The sequence below is a fragment of the Sceloporus undulatus genome, chromosome 1 (assembly GCF_019175285.1).
Source record: "Sceloporus undulatus isolate JIND9_A2432 ecotype Alabama chromosome 1, SceUnd_v1.1, whole genome shotgun sequence".
Taxonomy (NCBI): domain Eukaryota; kingdom Metazoa; phylum Chordata; class Lepidosauria; order Squamata; family Phrynosomatidae; genus Sceloporus; species Sceloporus undulatus.
Window position 1 is genome coordinate 135,523 of NC_056522.1, and position 13,632 is coordinate 149,154.

The following is a 13,632-nucleotide window of genomic DNA, read 5'->3' on the forward strand; positions in this document are numbered from 1 at the left end:
GAGCCTGCCGCCGCCATTGCAACCAAGGGACCGCCCGCCCGCCCGCCCGCCGCCTCGCTACCCAGCCCGCCGCCCGGCCTCCGGAGAGGCGCCTCACCGCTCCGCACGGGCTTTGGCGGCGGCGGCGGCGGCGGCGGCGGACGCCAAACTCGCAGGCACCTCACCCGCAGCCACAGGAGAGACGCAGGGGCGGGGATCCCGGGCCAATGAGGCGCCAAGTACGCGCCGGGCGCCCCGGATTGGCCGACAGACTGTCTGTCTTCAGCGGAGCGAAGGGGCGGGACTCGGGGCTGACGCAAGCTGCGGGAGAGATGCGCCTGCGGCGGGCGGCCATGGCACTCGCGAGGGCCGTGGAAAACTGTAGTTCGAAGGGTTAGGGGTCTCTTTCTACCTCGTTTTCACCACATGGGATCCAACGCCATCCGTTAAACACGACAGTTGAAATAAGGTACTAATTCCAAAGAGAGTAAAAGCACATTAACCCCCCCTCAGGCTCCTGGGCAGCAAACGGTCGCTCCCTGGCACCAGTCAGAAGTTATACCCTCCTCATGTTATAAATACAACCGAATAACGTGCTACTTATACATTTCATGGGACTGCAGTCAGAATTTGGTCGAATGCGCTGGGTTTTTAAACACCAACATCACAATGTTTCGTTCAAACGGGGCTCTCCCTCCCCACTCGCCCCGTCCTTAAAGCAGCTACAGGGAAGAAGCCGAAGGCCAGGCAGGGTTTGGGGGGCATGGTTCTCTCCCCACCTCCCCTCCCTCCCTCCCTCCCTCCCTCCCCTCCTCCGAACCACTTGGGTGCCGCCTGGCCTGGCCCACGGCCCCCGCAGCCCCACCGGAAGGGGCCAAAGGAGACCCTCAGAACCAGACAGGCCTGGCATTGGGACTTGGTTGGGAGGACCCCTTCGGCCGTGCAGGAAGGCACCCTCCATCCGGCCTCTACCCAGGACAGCCTCCCCAGAGGAACACCTACTCCTCCATCAAAACAGCTCTTGGTGTCTCGAACCTTCAGGTGGAATCTCTTTTCATGCAGTTTGAAGCCCTTGTGAAGCCACACCTGGTTGACAACATCACATGGGGAAAGATCTATCCGAGGGGTCTTGGTGGGCCTCAGGCTAACAAAGTCAAACACTGTGAGCATCTTTCGAAAAAGCCACCTCACCAGGAGCATCCCACCCAGGACAATGGATATTGGCAGGGTTGCTTACCTGTAACAGTTTTTCTCTCGTGGTCATCTGCGATACATACAATGGGTTCACTGCGCCTGCGCAGTGCTGCTCGGAACCTACTGGAATCACTGGGCAGAGTTCACTCTGCAACATATAGACACTTTTGGGGTAACTCCGCCACCCGTTATAAGGCCCCTGCCTTCCCGCTCTTTTCCCCAGTTCCGCAATTTTCCGCCAAGCAGGCATGGAAAGAGAGCCAATGTGAGCAGGACACTGAGGGGACGGACGGGTGGGATTTGTATGTATCGCAGATGACCACTCGAAGAAATACCGTTACAGGTAAGCAACCTGTCCTTCTTCTTCGTGGTCTCTGCGAATCATACCAATGGGTTTGACTGACTAGCTTAGGTATACAGCGGAGGGGTGTCCTGAGACCAAAGCTATGGTAACCCAAAGGTATATTTTTACAATAAAACACCTTGACCCTAAGAGTCCGTCTTTTTGTTCACTGACAAATCCTATAGCAGTAATTTTGCTAAACCTGGAAGGGAAGGGAACAGAGGTCATGCAAGACCGATCCCATAGGGCTTCTGCAAACCAACATCGACACAAATGTAACAGTGTCAACTAATCAGAGTGATAAAACACAAAACATCAGTGTGCAATCAATGCAACCCTGACCAACACAGCCCTCCCGAAAGCTGCGTCTCGGATGGCCCTGGTGTCCAACCTATGTGTTTATAAAAGTCAGAGGTTTGGACAGACAGCAGCCTTGCAGACATCCTCTAATGGGATACCCGACAGACGCACAGGACGCTGCCATCGACCTCGTGGAATGAGACCGACCTGCCAGGGAGAGCTTGCCTATCAGTTCATAGCAGAGGTGGATGGTACCAGCACCCCCATTTGGACACCCTCTGCGCAGACACAGGCAAAACCCTTCTTCGGTTCCGATTAGCATTGGAAAGTCTCTCGGACCGACTGGAGGCAGCCAGTTCTGTCCATGTAAAAGGCCAGCGCTCTCCTGACATCAAGAGAGTGCAGGCGTCGCTCCTCATCCACCGTCGGTTGATGCGAGAGTGGGCAACACAATGTCCTGGCACATGTGAAGGTAGACACACCTTCGGCAAGAAGGAATGTCAGTGCGGGGACCACCTTGTCCCTGTGAAACCTTAGGAATGGCTGGTCCCTTCGCAAGCACAGAGTTCGCCCGCACGGCGGGCAGAGGTGTGGCCACAAGAAAAGCGGTTTTCCAGTCACAAGTCTCAAGTCCGCTGTGGCCATCGGTTCAAAGGGCCTGGATTGGAGGGCGGACAGCACCGACTCCAAGCTCCAAGCCGGTGTTGGTACGACACAGGAGGGTAAAGATTGGCCACAACCCTTCAGGAAACCCTTCACCAAGGGGTCTTTGAAGAAAGAAACCTCCCCCGAACTGGTATTTGGCCACAGATGGCAGACAGGTAGCTTTGATGATCGAGGGACAAGCCCTCCATCCAAAAGTGCCATCAAAAACTCCAGCACCACTGGAGTGGACACCTGTGCAGGAGACAAGCCCTTTTGTTCAAGGAAGAGGCAAAACTCCTCCATTTCAGGGCTATAAGCGCTGGGTGGAAGGTTTTCCTCGCAGCCGGATCACGTCCTCACTGACTCCGGCAAGGCAGTCAGGGCCGAATCATCCAGGCTAACCAGCGCAGCTCTCGATGTCGGGGTGGAGATCCGTCCGTCCTGGATTAACAGCAGGTCCGGACGAGGGTCGAACGGAGGAAGCATCTCCTGGAGAGGTGGAGAAGGGATGCGAACCAGGCTGTCTCGGCCACACAGGTGATCAGGATCGCATGCGATCGGTCCGTTGTCATTTGACACCACCCTGATGATGAGGGAACGAGGGAAGGCGTAGAGGAGCTCCCCCGTCCAGAGGAAAGCGAATGCGTCTCCGAGGGATCGTCCAATCGCTTCCTGGAGCAAATGTGGACAGTGGCTGTTCCATCTGGTCGCAAGGGTCGATCCGGGGGTTCCCCACTTATCAAAGAGGTCGTCTGACCGTCTCGGGATGGAGCTCCCACTCATGGCACACCGATGGAGATCTGCTGAGGCGGTCTGCCAACTCGTTGTCCTCCCCGGGAAGATGAATCGCCTGGAGGAGGACGGTCTCTGGATGCACCAGTTCCAGATGCGGAGTGTGAGGTCGAGCAGGGTCTTGGGACCTGGTACCACCTTGCTTGTTGATGTAATACATCACGGTGGTGTTGTCTGTCCTCAGGAGGACCACCCTTCCTGTGACAGCGAACTTGAACGCCCTCAATGCCTTTTCCACTGCCAGCATTCTCCAAAGCGTTGATGTGGGGAGCTTGTCTTCTGTGACCAACTGTCTTTGACGACCAAGTCGAGCAGGTGAGCGCCCATCCCTCCAGGGATGCATCGGTTGTCAGAGTCAATTGTGCCTGGGCTGATGAAAGGGCATCCCGGTGCAGACGTTGGAGCTGTATAGACACCATCTGAGGAAGCGGCCACCGGTCTCGTTTACCGTAGAGACACCTTGACGGGGTCTCCAACGGGGAAGAAGACGGAGAGGAACCAGGATTGGAGAGTCGAAGACGGAGTCTTGCCCAAGGGTGACGAATGTCGTCGATTGCATGTGGCCAGGGCGACTTGGACGTCTCTGGCTCTCACCCTTCTGTGGAGATGCACGGCCTGAGGACGTTGTCAGGCCCTGAAACTGGTCCGGAGGGAGGAAGGCTAAGCAGTTTTCAGAGTCGGGATGCCCGATGAACTTGACTGCCTGGTCGTGTTGAACTGGATCTTTTCCCTGTTGACGACCAGCCCAAGGGAGTCCAAGAGGCGCAAAAGCGAAGGAGACTGCTCCTGCAGCTCGCTTGGGTTCGGCTGCAAACAGCCAGTCGTCCAGGTAGGGAAAGACCATGAAGCCCTTCTGATGAAGGTATGCAACCACCGGTGCCATGCACTTCGTGAAACCCTTGGGGGTCCGTGGCCAGCCGAAAGGAAGCACGTTGTAGTGGTACGAGGTGGAGCTGACAGCGAAGCGAGGAATCTCCGGTGGGACTCTCGGATCCCGATGTGGAAGTAGGAGTCCTTCAGGTCGACGGTCGCGAACCACAGGCCCTGGTGGAGCAGTAGGCAGAATGGAACCAGGGTTACCATTCGAAATGAAGGTAGTCAGGAACAAATTCAGTTGTCTCAAGTCCAGGATGGGCCTGATGCCCCCATCCGCTTTCGGTACATGAGATATACCTGGAGAAAAAGGCCCAAGACATTGGTCGGGCAGCACAAGGGGAGATTGCCCCTTTACCAACAAGGTGCGTACTTGTCAAGAAGGGTTCCGAGGGGGGAGTGGACATGAAGGATCCAGTTGGAGGGAGCTCTTGGAACTCGAGGGCATAACCCTACGGACGATGTTGAGAACCACGAGTCCGATGTTATGGGGCCCAGGTGTTAACAAAGGGCCTCAAAATGTCCAAAAAGAAGAGGGGTGAAGGAGAGACGAAGCGGCTGCGTCCCTTCAGGCTCTCTTCTTTCCCCGGTCGGTGTCCTGCCGGTGGGACTTGCGGTACGAGGGGGAAGTTGCGACTGGCAGAGGGGGGAAGACTGCGAGGGAAGGTGTTCTCTGGGAGCCCTGCTGCTGGGACTGCCGATCACGGAGAAAAGTCCCCTGTGACTGACCTTGCGGCTTGCCACGGGCGCTGACGCTTCCGACGGAGAAAGAACCGGTGCTAGAGGACATGCCGTGCTTCTTCGCCGCGCCTTCATCCTGAACTTCCTGTTCAGCGATCGTCGGTGTTCGGCGTGGAAGAGCCGTCCGTCGAGCGGCATGTCCTCAATGGCCCCTGACCGTAGGTTGAGGTCGAGGCCCTCAACCAGGCGTGGCGTCGAAGTGCATGGATGCGTACATGGCCCTCCCCGAGCAGTCGCCATATTCCTGGAAGTGGTGATGCCAACTCCCAATGGAATGAGCTCGTCCCTGATCTCCACCAGCTGCCATCTGGATGTGATTGGGAGTCACGGGACGAGGGGGGAGATCATTCATGAGGGTCGGATGTAGGCCCCCATGCAGCCGGTTGTAATGCAGCCTTGACCCGAGGGCGATGCCGAGTAGGTCTTCTTGGCCAGCCATCTTCTTCTTCGCCTCCCGGTCGACAGGGGAGGTCGCACTGCTTCGGGACAAAAACTGTGTTGGGCTCCCTCACAATCGCAGAGTTTGGCCTGGGTGGTCGGCCAACCAAGGACAGCTCCCGGGGTCGACTCTGTAGAGCGACTCAACCTTGCGGGAGGGCGCCGACAGGTGGCGGAGAGTTCCCAGACCTCTCACGATGTCTGGAGCGAAGGAAGGAAGGAATGCAAGGCGGGAAGTAGCATCGTCCGTGCACACCGACGTCTAAAACCGGGTCTTCCGCGTAGTCTTTCCGGAAGAGGCGAACTCGATGTCAAGGGCTCTCGCCATCTTGACGACTTTTCGGTGAAGGACCGGACTTGTCCGACGGGGAAGACGGCTCGGGATTGTGCATCCTCTGGGGCGAGGCCGACCCGAGAGGACATCCTCGTCAGAAGGAGCTTCAGACCGAGCAAGGGGTCTTCGTCGGAGTCCAAGTCAGAGAGGGGGTTCTGTCACTCTGACTTGAGATCTCGGGCGGGTTGGGATAGTCCGTCGAGGATGTGAGCGCCTGCGAGGTGGAGATGAGATCTCTCGAGACGGACGGTCGGGACCGGTCTCGACGAGTGCCGTGGCTTGTAAGATGGGGGTTCAGCCTGGTGACTCCTTCACCGCCTTGTCCTCCGAAACTGATAAGTAGTACCGGCCCAGACTGGGAATCTAAGAAACAGGTCCGGTATCTCCTGTCTGCGGGCCGATCCTCGTCGTTGTCGGTCCCAGAGTGTGAAGGACCGGTGTTTCGACGAGTAAGAAGAACGTGTCTTCCGTCCTGTGGACAAAGTCCATGGTGGGCTGAGGCGTGTGGTGGGTGTCCTGTACCGAGTCCGTCGACCCCCTGGCGGCAGGTTCCGGATCGCGCGGAGTCTTCGAAGTGGAAGCCGGCCCTGTTTTGTAGGGGAGCGCTTCTTTGCTCTTCGGTGGGTTGGAACGGGGCTGATCCTTGAAGGCTTGGACTTCTTCGGGGCAAGGATCACGAACCGACTTGTCATGGTGTTCTCTTCTTCCCAGGCTTTTGGGACCTCTTCTGCCGGAGAAGGGGTTGTCCGGGAGGTCCAGGAGGCAGCAGCCGCTGCCGACGAGGAAGGCCTTGGAGAACTTTGCCCTTCCACAGGCACAGCCAGCTCTTTGGCTTCGGAGCATGGCGCGATGCCTTGGATGCCTTGGAGGGTGAAGGCGAGCAAGATGGACCTCCGGTCTGTTAGTTTAGCTTCTTCGGACGCGAGCCCTCCGTATTCCTCGCCGGTTTGGAGGGTCGTCTGGTACCCTCCAGTCCCCGAAGACTTGTGGGGGCGTTGGAGGGTTCGTCGGTGGCACTGGGCGGTTGTGGAGCCATGGGGCCACATCGGAGGTGGTGGAGAAGGGTTGTCCCAGCCGGGACACACACCACGCTGGGAACGGCGTTCTCCCAGATCCCACACGGACACACTGGCCCGAGAAGATGAGGCGGGGGGGCGCCGAAGGCGGGACAGAAGAAGACAGAAAAGCCTCCCTCTTGCACCTTTCCCAGGGCAATCGCCGAAGTGAGTCGGGACTCACGGTTTTTCCGGGCCTGGGACGAGAGGGATCTGCAGAGCAGGCAGGCCTTGGTTATCATGGTTTTTGCCCAGGCACAAAGAGGCAGAGGAGTGCGGGTCCTGACGGGCACCTTGCCCCCGCAAATGTCACAACTTCTTGAAACAGGCATTTCCCAAAGTTGTCGAAGCCGGGGGAATCACAAAAACGAGGTCAACAGTCAAAAGTCCGAAGTTACCAGGGGCGGGAGAACAAAGATGGTCAAAGTACAGTCCGAGGTCAAAAAGCGAAAGTGATTCCAAGCAAGCAAGCAAGCGAAAGTTCCTCTGAAGCAGCTAGCGTGGAGGAAAAAAGGAACTGGGGAAAGACGGGAAGGCAGGGGCCTTATAACGGTGGGCGAGTTACCGCCAAAAAATAGTTTTCTATATTGTTGCAGAGTTAACTCTGCCCAGTGATTCCAGTTGGGTTCCGATGCAGCACTGCGCAGGCGCAGTGAAAACCCATTTGTATTATTCGCAGAGACCACGAGAAGAAACGCTTGTCCCCCCATATTTCGCTAGGGTCAGGGGCACAAGACCCCCCACGTGAATGTGGAAAAAACTGAGAAAAAAAAAAAAACCTCTCTAGGAATACCCTAGGTCCTCCAGGGCAAATCTGTGGTCAACGTCCGACAGGCAATGACCATAGAAAACTGCGATGGAGAGAGCTACAAAGGCCTAGTAAAGTGTCCTCTCTAGAATCTTCTAGGTCCTCCAGGCAACTCTGTGGCCAAGTCCGACAACAACTGACCATAGAAACTGCGATGGAGAGGACTAAAAGCCTTAAAGTGCCTTCTCTAGGAAATCTCTAGGTCCTCAGGGCAAACTCTTTGTGCCAACTTCCGACAAGACAATACCATAGAACTGACATTGGAGGAAAAAAGCTTACAAAAGGCTTAGTAAAGTGTAATCTCTATGGAAATCTCTAGGTCCTCCAGTGCAACTCTTGTGGTCAAAATCCGACAGACAACTGACCATAAGAACTGCGTGAGGAGCTAAAAAGGCCTATAAAGTGTTCTCTCTATAGGAATCTCTGGTCTCCAGGGCAAACTCTGTGGACAAGTTCCGACAGACACTGGCATAAAACTGCGCTGGATGAGTACAAAAGGCCTAGTAAAGTGTCCTCTCTAGGAATCTCTAGGTCCTCCAGTGCAAACTCTGTTGGTCAACATCGACAGACACTGACCATAAAACTTCGTGGAGGAGCTACAAAGGCCTAGTTTAAAGTGTCTCTCTAGGAATACTATAGGTCTTCAGGGCAACTCTGTGGCCACGTCCGACAGACACTGTCCTATAGAAACTGCGCTTGGAGGAGCTTACAAAGTCCTAGTAAAGTAGTACTATCTAGGATCTCTAGTCCTCCAGGGCAAAACTCTGTGGCCAACGTTCGACAGACATGGCATAGAAATGCGCTGAGGAGCTACAAAGGCCTATAAAGTTCTCTCATAGGAATCTCTATGTCCTCCCGGGCAACTCTGTGGTCAACATCTGACAGACAAACTGACCATAAAAGAACTGCCTAAGGAGGAGCTACAACAAGGCCTAGTAAGTTGTCCTCTCTATGAATCTCTAGGTCCTCCAGGGCAACTCTGTGGACAAGTCCGAACAGACAATGACCATAGAAACTGCGATGGTAGGAGCTACAAAGGCCTAGTAAAGTTCCTCTTAGAATCTCTAGGTCTTCCAGGGAAACTTCTGTTGGCAACGTCCGACAGGACACTGAACATAGAAACTGGCTGGAGGACTACAAATTCCTATAAAGTTCTCTCTAGAGAATCTCTAGGTTCCTCCAGTGCAACTCTTGTGGCCAAAACGTCCGAAAGACAACTGACCATTAGAACTGCGATGGAGGAGCATACAAAGGCCTAGTAAATGTTCCTCTCTAGAATCTCTTAGGTCTACCAGGTCAAACTTCTTGTGTCAAACGTCCGACAAGACAACTACCATAGAAAACTTGCGCTGGAGGAGCTACAAAGGCCTAGTTAAAGTGTCCTCTCTAGGAATCTCTAGGTCCTTTTTTCAGGGCAACTCATGTGGTCAACGTCCGACAGAACAATGACCATTAGAACTAGCGCTGGAGGAGCTACAAAGGCCTATAAGGTATCCTCTCTATGAATCTATGTTCGCCGGAGGAGTACAAAAATGCCCAGCAAAGATTCTCTCTAGGAAATCTCTAGTTCCTTCATTAGATTTAGGTAAGAAGTTGGAAGAGACCCCAAAAAGGGTCCTACCAGTCCAACCTTTGCTTCTGCATAACAGTACAGGAAATCTTCAATCAAAAACACCCCATTGGACAGATGTCAATCCAGCCTTTTTAAAAGCCTCAAAAAAGGAGACTCCACATCCAATCAATCTACGAGAACAAAAAAAAAAAAAAAATGTGTTCCACTGTTGAACAGCACTTACTATCAGGAAGTTCCTATAAGTTGATTGGAATCTTCTTTTCCTGGAGCTTGCATCATTGCTCCATTGGGTCCTATTTCTTGGAGCACATAAAAAAGCTTGCTCCTCTCTCAATATGACAACCCTTCAAGTATTTTTTAAATAGTGCTATATCATCTATCATCTCTTAATCCTTTTCTCTGGCTAAAATCCCCACTCACTAAGTTAATAATGCTAAAAACGTAACCTTTTAACATGAAGAGCTTAAACAAATGAAGCGGGTTGGAACAAAACGATAGAAAGAAAAGCGTTTCTGAAATCTCAACTCAGTTATTGAATAAGATACTTATAGGACTTTTCTTAGGTCCTATCAAATGGCTATAGATGCAGCCAAGAATCTTTACTACGCTAAATCTATCGCGTCTGTTAAATCTCGTCTCAATTACTGAGATGTTTCAGGGTGTTAAGAGCGTTTAAACACAACTGCCTCCCACCCAGAACCCTCTATTAGAGTTCAACACATAGTTACTGTAATGATTTTAATGATGATTTCACAGATTAAATCTCTCGGATGAAAGAAGAGCTTGATTTGGATGCCAACTTTAAATTAGAAGCAATGAGAGAGGCATTCCAAACGCCTCGCCATTACTGTTAGACTGGATTCAATTTGAGTCGGTAAGTAATGAGGAACGTTTGGACAGCTCTTAATGTATCTGAAAAAACGACTTGCCTCAATCTCGCCCTTGCCCATCCTGCTTGGTGTCAGGGGGTTATATAGTCAATTTATGCATTGAAGAATATAACCATGCTCCTTTAAAGGATTGTATCCTTCTGTCTTAATATCATTGTCTTAAGACGACTATTAAAAAATGTCAACCACTCTTAAAAAACACTCTATTGATTATAGAAAATTAACTATAGGCCAGTCTCGTTGTTGCCATTCTTGAGACAAGTTGATCGAGAGGACGGTCTTGGATCAAGCTGATTATCTAGACCCATTCAAAACGGATTTCAGGGCGGATATACGATTTTGAACAGCCTTGGTCGCCTTAGTCAATTTATCTCCTTCTGCATACGGCTAGAGGAAGTGTGACCCTTGCTGGTGCTTTTAGACCTCTCAGCGGCCTTCGATACCTTACGACCATGGTTTTTATCTTACTGGAGCGCCTGAGAGAGTTAGGTATCGGATTGCAATGTTCTACAGTGGTTCCAGTCTAACCTCTAGGCAAATTCCAGATGGTGGCAATAGGAACAGTTGCTTTCTAAAGGAGAGGTAAAATTTTGGCATCACCCCAGGGGCAATATTGTCTTCCTATATGTTTAAAACATTTATGAAAAGCCGCTGGGGAAATCTACCGGAGACATTGTGCAGGATGTTATCAGTAACCTGATGAACCAAAATATACTTATCTATGTCTCAGACTATGCAGTTACTAAGGATGGCATCTATCCTTGAATGCCTGTCTTGGGGCGATAATGGACTTGGATGAGGGAAAACCGACTAACGCTGAATCAGGTTAAGACGGAGGTACTTGTTATAGGAAACCAAGCACAGTTAATGGAATTATGTCAGCCAGTTTATGGTATGGGGTACCGCTTTCCCTGAAAGACTCTGTTCTGCAGCTTAAGGGGTGCTCCTTGACTCAGCTCTTCACCTGCGACAGTCAGGAGCACCTGCTATCAGCTTCGGCTGATACGCAGCTGCGCCCCTTTCCTGGATATAGTGACCTGGAAAAACAGTTTAGTAATGCCCTGGTCACCTCTCGATTGGACTTTTGTAAAATGACGTTTCTACAATGGGTCTACCTTGTGCCAAGTTTCAAACTTCAGCTTGTAAAAAATATGGCAGCCAGGTTAATTACAGGTTCTCGTTGTACTGAACACATAACATGGTTTTGACCCTTCACTGGCCGCCAATGAGTTTCCGGGCAAGGTCCAAGGTGTTGATGATTACCTTCAAAGCCCTACATGGCTTGGGTCCAGAATGCTTAAGAGATGGCCTACTTCCATACTGTCCATCCCACACACTAAGGTCCTCGAAGGGGAAGAATCTACTTCAGCCAATGAAATCTTGGCTCACTTCAGTCACCCAGAGCACCTTTTCCATCGCAGCTCCGAAGACATGGAATGACCTGCCAAAGGGGATCCATGGCATTTCTACTCTTATAGCCTTTAAGAAGGCTCTTAAGACGGATCTCTTCCGGCAGGCCTTCCCTACCTAGTTCCTCTCCCCATTTACTGTGACTTATGTCACTCTGTCCACCAATTCTTCTCTTAAATTAATGAGCAGAATTAAATTAAAATTTGCCTCCGGAAGAAGAGCCCTCCCTCGGCCCCAACGGCCCTCATCAGACCTGGCAGGGAGTGAAGGGGACAGGCCCCGTTCCATCAGGTCTAGCCGTGAATTTCTGCAGCTCACGCCGCTCTCTTTTATTGTATTGTATTTATTTTTTGTATTTTATTTTATTGTATTCTCTATATTGTTATTGCTGTTACCTGCCTGGAATCCTTGCGATTGGGCGGGCTATAAATTAATTAATTAATTAATTATTATTACAGGTATTAGTCTCTCCTCATAGGGCTTCATGGTTTCCAGACCCTTCACCATTTTAGTCATCCTCCTTTGGACACAAGGCTCCAGTTTCTCAACATCCTTTTTGAATTGTGGGGCCCAGAACTGGACACAATATTATTCCAGGTGGAGCCTGACCAAAGCAGAATAGAGTGGCACTATTACTTCTCTTGATCTAGACACTATACTTTTATTGATGAAGCCTAAAATCGCACTGGCCTTGTTTGCTGCCGCATGGCACTGTTGACTCATGTTCAACTTCTGGTCTACTTGGACTCCAAGATCCCTTTCACACAAATAAGTCTCTTGTTTAGCCAGGTGTCCCCCATAATCCTCTATCTGTGCATTTCATTTTTCTGCCCTAAGTGCAGTGCCTTACATTTCTCCGTGTTGAATTTCATTTTGTTAGCTTTGGCCCAGCTTTCTAGTCGAGCAGTCAGTGGACTCTTGATCCTGTCCTCTGGAGTATTAGCTATTCCCCCTAATTTGGTGTCATCTGCAAATTTGATAAGTATGCTTCCAATTCTGTCATCCAGGTCATTGATAAAGATGTTGAATAGCCCTGGGCCCAGGACAGAGCCCCACTGGACACCCCACTGGTCACTTCCCTCCAGGATGAAAAGGAGCCATTGTTGAGCACCCTTTGGCTTTGGCCGGTCAACCAGTTACAAATCCATGTAATAGTTACCTTGTCTGGCCCGCATTTTATAAGCTTCTTTGCGAGAATGTCATGGGGAGCCTTGTCAAAGGCCTTACTGAAATCAAGAGATACTATATTATTATTGTTATTATTATTATTATTAACCTTTATTTATGAAGCGCTGTAAATTTACACAGCGCTGTACATGCCATTTTTTTAGTTAGACGGTTCCCTGCCCTCGGGCTTACAATCTAAAAAGACATGACAGAGAAGGAGAAGAAGGGAGGGGTGGAGGGAAAGGGTCAGAGGTCCAGCAGTTCCTCTCTACCTCCGAGGCCTGGACCAAGGCAGATGGACTGAAGGGAGGGCTTGGCTTCTTAATGGATGGTTCATCTTCATCCAGGGAGGCAAGCGACAATTATGCAATGCCTGGGAAGGCTTCTCTGAACAGGATGGTCTTCAACTCCGTTTTGAAGCTGGTTAAAGAAGTGATGGCTCTTAGGTTCCAGGAGTGAGGGGCAGTGAGTGAAAAGGGGCAAATCCGAGATGGGGCAGATATAACCCTATATCCACAGTATGGCTTTTGGTTAAAGGTGACCACAGAGTTGTGCTGGAGGACCTAGATATTCCTAGAGAGAACATATTCATAATATCTGTGAATAATCAAACCCACAAATATCAAAGCAACAAATATGGAGGGATGAGTGTAATAGTCCCCCTTCCATTCCGCTCTGGTCAGGTCTCACTGGAGTCCAAAAAGAGGTTGGCAAACTGGGAGGCGTTGAGAGGAGGGGGCAACTTGAAACGACTGTGTGTCTCCTATGAGGAACTGCGCTTAAGGTGCCAAGAGCTGCCTATGCTTTTGTCCTAGCAATAATGGAACACTTAGCAGTGACCGTCTGCTTGAAACTCTCCTCCCAGGCGCCCAGCTCAGCCGGGAAGGAGGCCCTTTGAGAGAGTCTGTCTGCGGGAGGGGATGCGCAGCAATGTGCCAAGGAGAATGGCCTGCGCTCGGCATTCTCGCCACTCTCTGCTGTGTCGAAGGGCCTGGTTCCCCTGTGCTTTGCTGGGCAGTTCAGGCCATGCCCTTTCTTCATAAAGGCTTCCAGGTTTTCTGCTCCTGAGTCTGAGTTTGTGAAGCAAAGA

At 51.5% G+C, this 13,632-nt stretch overlaps 2 protein-coding genes across 3 annotated transcripts in view; both read left to right on the forward strand.

Moving 5' to 3' along the window:
• The window catches only part of TRIM54 (tripartite motif containing 54), a 192,486-nt gene that overhangs the window by 59,013 nt on the left and 119,841 nt on the right, over window positions 1–13,632 (forward strand). The gene's annotated exons all lie outside the window — the stretch shown is intronic.
• Window positions 1–13,632, forward strand: part of LOC121919936 (uridine-cytidine kinase-like 1) — a 161,133-nt gene that overhangs the window by 51,042 nt on the left and 96,459 nt on the right. The gene's annotated exons all lie outside the window — the stretch shown is intronic.